Genomic DNA, 6,000 nt, shown 5'->3' with positions numbered 1-6,000 from the left:
CGATCACAGGAAAAGAATTAAAAATCGCTATTACGGTTCATGAACCGACGTTATCGTCGACGATTGAAATAAGCACACCGGGGTATATGGTTAATATTTATAACAGTTCAATAAGAACCATACTAGGATGGCCTAAGAATCCACCCGCGGACGCCCCCCCCATCAACTATCCTCAGATACGATAACGGAGATGGTGGTAGGCATATTGCTCCATACAACGTAAATATTGCATCGGTGATAGCGATTAATCTAGTGTGCGATGTTATCGAAGGGAGTTACCAGGTGGATACCAAGCAATCAAATCAAGCTCAACAGGGGTATATCCTTTATTCGTTTTCACCAACAGCCCCTCCGGGATTTTTGATCATTGAGAGTCCGATTAATCCGGTCTATATGCGATGCCATGATCGGTTTTTAACGAGAATTAATTTTAGAATTACCGATCAATCAAATAACCTAATTGATCTACAAGAGGAGGAGTTAGTGATCACTCTGTTTGTAAGATCATAGCAGCAGAGGGGGCGATGACATCGACGCGGGACGCCCGATGATTACCACGGGAAAACACCAACGAGATGTTGTGGCGAAATATAGCGTTTTCGAGCAAAAAACGCTAAGGCTCCATTTGCCAAACGGAGACTTTATTTTTTTTTTGTTCGAAAAGTGAGATTTCGAAGGAAGGCTCTATTTGTCGTTTTAAAGCCTCAATCAAATTTTGTCTAAAAAGTTGTCGGATTCGCCCCCTCTGCTGCTCATGGTGTAAAGTAAAAGTAGATGGGCTGATAAGGAATCCACTGAATTTACAGACTAAAGGTTCAGACATTTGTTTTTAAGAGAAAAATGAAAGAAGGAAACAATACAACAGATATTTTAATATGACTTTAATGTTTATTTTCTAGATTTAATTAAGATTATGAATCAGAATCAGTCTCCAACTCCACTGTAAAGTTTATCTATTACTTCTTCTGCTCAGGCACCTGCAAATTAAAACAAAATTGTAATGCTTAAATAAAGTCATATCATCTCAGCACTAGTTACATATGCAGAAGTCATGTTAATCAGCAATAAAAAATGTATGAAATTTTCTTCACTGCACTTGTGCTTCCCTTACTATCGTTAAGCCATGATACAAGATAACTTTGCACTTACTTGTCATTTCTGGCAAGTGGATGGTGCAATCAATTTGCACAAAGATGAATTTATTTCATCCAAATATTTCATGTGAATAAAAATTCCAAATGGAGGCACTTGTCCGATCAGACAAGATATATGCATATTGTAGTTAGTTGGACTCTAGCTCTGATAGTCCTGGGCAATAGGATGAGCTGATTTTGTTATCAGTTTAGAAATGCATCCGCTTTGCAAATACTATGCTTTAAAAGACGAAACTGAATCCAATATTGATGAAATAAGAGTCATTTGGATTACCTTGTTTTTTATCATTCTGCGTTGGTTGGGTGCATATTTGAGGGTCTCTGATATGGTCTCTTCCATTCCATTTGCCTTTGCTTTGCCATTAGTTTTCAAGCAGGCTTCTGCAAGAGTAATACAATGTTTTAAAATAAGTTTCACAACAAAGGATGCATTGCATTTTTCTAAATGCCAGCAATAATCAATGGAATATTTTTAAAACATGTACTTTGAAATGTGTCTCAAGTTACTTTATCAATTCATTTAAAAATCTCTGGCAAGTCACATGAAAAACACAATTTAAATCAAGCCATACTTACTTATCAAAACCTGACATATCACAAGCTCTTGAAATGCTTTTTTCCCTTTACGTCCCTTTGGACTATACTCTGGCCAGTCTTTTTGTTTTAAGCTTTTTCATCATCCTGCGGACACTATCCCCAATTGTAAACCTGCCAAGGGAGCTCAAGTAGCATATCTGAAAATAATAATAATAATAATATTACTATTTTTTGATTTTGATATTATTATTAGTGGTAGTATTTCATGATCGATGTGACAAAATATGCTTGTATATAGTTATTTTTTGCCATGGTTTTGCAAGCAAATTTAATTTCTCTAACTTGAAAAAAATTTGATAACATTAACTATGCAACACAATGTACTAATAGCAATTATAAACCAAATTAACCACCGTGAATCTATTAACTTCATAAATGACATTCACTCAAGGATTGAATTAAAGTAGCCACATAATATGTAATAGTGTATATGTAGTAAAATACCTGTTACATGTTCATCTCTAAACATGTTTTGGCCTACATCCGTAAGACAAAACAGCCGACCACTACATGTTCACCCCACCCCCAAAAATAATTATACAGGCACTGCAGAACTTGCATAATGCATATTGAGGTTCACAACAGCAAATAAAGGTTATAACAGTTTTTTTAAATAGAAAATAAAGCCCCAATTTACCATCTTCTTGGAGAGTTTGGGATTCTCCTCCAACCTCTGGCAGAGGCCCTCTAGTTCCTCCACTGAATCACATGGCATTGCAAGAATTTCTTCTCTATATTCTGTGTCTGGGCCTTGTGTATGAACTTGGAGGGCCAGCTGCTCCAACAAATTCTCAATATTTGTGTCCAGTTTCATAAGTACATTGAACTGGAAATCTGTAACAGATTTGTGATGAAATTAGTTTTGAAAGATCAAGATCATTATTATAAACTCCTTAAAAAGATCTGTACAGTGAACATGGGTTTAACAATGAAATATATTTATGAAATGAAATACATGGTTTTTGTACAGTTTATATGAAAACTTTTCCCTATAATCCTTTATTTTTTTATTCCCTGGATATGTTGTTTCACTGCTGGTGTCTGTAAAGTCTGCATTCAATGTAGATGGTTTAGGCGTCTGACTTACACAAGACAATGGTATACATCAGAAAGAAAAATAAAAAAAACCAATGGAATGATGAACAGTCGACACATCAATGAAAAACAATTCATTGTTTATTTGCACAAATAAGTCTTGAACAGTATGTTTTATGACCTATAATTTAATTAATTAACATCTCACAATGTTCTGAAATAACAGTATCTAAGCTACAAGAGCTTGTGCTTTCATGTCATAATCTTCCATTTTGCAAACAAATTTTGATGTTGAATCAATGTATATGACCTTAGCATTGAACACTAACATTCAAAATGTCTACAAGATGACAAGACTATTATCAACTGAAGTGACAACAAACCAATGAGTTTTACGTGCATTGAACATAAGCATTTTTAAATGCTACAAAATGTGTTTTTAGTGTATGGCCACAAATTACCCAACATTTTGTCAAACATAAAACAGTTCTACTACCTTAGATGAGAATTAAATTCATAAATACAGTGTATAATTGACCTACTCGTATTTAGAGAGCTGTAAATGAAATAAGAGATTATATAAAAGTCAGCACCTGTAGTATTTGTTTCATTATTCTATAATGTACATTTTTTTCCATCCTCAATACTTATTACTTGCAGAGGAACTGGCAGAGAGAAATCTTTATATTCTCCACTCCAGAGTGGATGGGGATGGTGATGGTGTTGTCCTTCTGGATGCAGCTAAGAGTATAAAGATTATCACTACTCCTTAATTGCAGTAAAAAAGAAACAAAGAAATCAGACTGGATTTTTTGGCATGTAAACAAAATGCATACTGGTTGCAATGACCACTGTATATAAAGCAGTGATACAATATATCACAAAATGCATTCTTTTTTAACAAAACATCTAATTTCATATATACAGCATCATGAGTAAGTAAGTACTCTTAAACACATCTTATTAAACAGACAGAAAAATGATGAAATTTATACATACTTTTGATAAAGAATTTCCAGTTGTGGCATGGTATAAAAGCAATTGATAAAAAATAAAAAGAGACCAGATCAACTAAATAGAACATACCAGCAGGATAAGAGGAAATCTTGGAGTCTGCAAAATACTCTCCATTTCAGGAGGTTTTGGATGAGATGGCTGACCAGAAAGGTTTCCACTTGAGATTTTCATCTTTAAATAATCATCCTAGAGTGCACCAAAGTCATGTGAACTTGATCCAATTCCAACATTACTGCTGCTTGAGTGCTTAGATCCAGTATTGCCTTCACTAACTGATGTTATTAATACCTCTCTCTCATCAGCATAATTTCCATCATTTTTCAAAACTCCCATTGTAAAACCTCTGCTGAAGAAACTAACACTACACCATAAGGATTTAAAGAACTACTGCCCGGTTTCTAATCTCCAATTCATATAAAAAATCTTACAAAAGGTTGTTCAATCCCAGCTTGCATCTTGTCTGAATTCAAACAGTCTTTTTAGCAATGTACAATCTGCATATCGCCCTTGCCACAGGACACAAATTGTGTCTGCAAATAGATTACACTCCAGCCCAGTTGATGTATGTTGTGGTGTTGGACAGGGGTCTGTTCTTGGACCTGTTCTCTTTATTCTGTACACTCATTCGCTCTTAAGTGTCAGAGATCATCATCCAGTATCTGACCAATTGTACACTGATGACACCCAAATATACAAATCTAGCCACCCAATTGAAGTTGATGCTACCATCCAAGGTGTAGAGAGGTGCATTTTTGATATGAAATCATGGATGACATGTAACAAGCTGCAGATGAATGCTGATAAAACTAAGGCTATTCTGATCACAACACAAAGACTTTCTCATTCACATCCTTTACCTCAAACAATAAATATCAGCAACACCAACATTAAATTCACACAATCAGTACGAAACCTAGGTGTTAATCTGGACAGTACTCTCACATTGCACCAACATGTCATGAACATATGCGAGGCTGCATATCATGAGCTGAGACGCATCAGCTCAATTCGCAAATATCTTTCAGTTGATGCCACTAAAACGCTTGTGTGTTCATTAGTACTTTTAAGATTGGACTATTGTAACTCAATTATGTCTGGTTCATCTCAATATCTGCTCCAGAAACTTCAAAAAGTTCAAATCACAGCTGCTCGGATCATGCTTAGAGTACCATGATCAGAACACACCTCCCCGTTGCTCTGTACGCTACACTGGCTATCCATTCGATCCAGAATCAAACACAACATTAGTTCTCTGTGCTACGTTTCACTGACAGACTCTAGTCCAACATACCTATCCGACCTCACCTATGTGTACACACAAGCAAGATACTTACACTCCTCTTCCGACAATCATATACTCATTATTCTCACTATGAAAACAAAGTCACATGGACAGCATTCTTTTGCATACCAGGGCCCAGCAACATGGAATGAATTGCCCACTGAACTTAGACACAAAGACGCAGTGATCCCATTCAAGAGTGCTCTCAAAACTACTTATTCTGACTACAAAAACAAACTTAATGACTTAATAATGTTAACTACCTTAAATATTCTCAGCATGTTTTTTATGTTTTCTAATTTCATGGTGTTTGTTTTTGTAATCATATCATTGTGTATGTTTTTATGTTGTCTAATGTTGCAAAGCACTTAGAGCTTCTAAAGATTAGGCGCTATACAAAGTCCTCATTATTATTATTATTATATTTAGCTTGGATGAATATTTTTTAAATCAGTGGCCATAACTAAAAAATGGGATTTTGTTTTATGATCATAAAAGTATGTTGGACACGATCCATGATGTACAATGCTGTCTGACATTTCTATGCACCTAAGGTTTCCATCTCAAATATTAAAGCAAAATGCATACCGAATTTGACAGATTGACGAAAATAAAAAAAAGCAATGCTTACCATTTGAAAAGAGGCAATTGTCACTAGAATATTCTATTCAAAATGATATTAATTTTGGACACAGGGGATACCACCCCCATGTTTTCCTGACTCGTGATATGTCGGCCTATTCTGTGCACAGCTTTAAAAGATGTAATGTTTATCCATCGAGCTATAGAAATGAAATACACTTACTGTAGACTGTTTCTGTCAGCAGTTAAGTTGAGTAATTAGGTCAGGTTTATAGCTAGTTTACAAAATTCAATGTAGAATGCCAATAAATGACAAGATATATTTTTGCAAAG

General features: G+C 35.1%; 1 long non-coding RNA gene across 10 annotated transcripts in view; it reads right to left on the bottom strand.

Moving 5' to 3' along the window:
* Window positions 1–866: 866 nt before the first annotated feature.
* Window positions 867–6,000, bottom strand: part of LOC149784155 (uncharacterized) — a 28,373-nt gene continuing 23,239 nt past the window's right edge. For 4 of the 10 annotated variants that reach the window (XR_016413778.1, XR_016413772.1, XR_016413776.1 and 1 more), the window contains 5 exons: window positions 3,438–3,554; window positions 2,389–2,585; window positions 1,731–1,888; window positions 1,429–1,535; window positions 867–977 (listed from right to left, as the gene is read on the bottom strand). This is a non-coding gene — a long non-coding RNA (uncharacterized LOC149784155). The other 6 variants (XR_016413779.1, XR_016413775.1, XR_016413777.1 and 3 more) reach the window with 4 other exon arrangements.

This window comes from Sinohyriopsis cumingii, chromosome 14 (assembly GCF_028554795.1).
Source record: "Sinohyriopsis cumingii isolate HCF-2022 chromosome 14, ASM2855479v2, whole genome shotgun sequence".
Taxonomy (NCBI): Eukaryota; Metazoa; Mollusca; class Bivalvia; order Unionida; family Unionidae; genus Sinohyriopsis; species Sinohyriopsis cumingii.
This window is presented reverse-complemented; position numbering and strand designations above follow the sequence as displayed.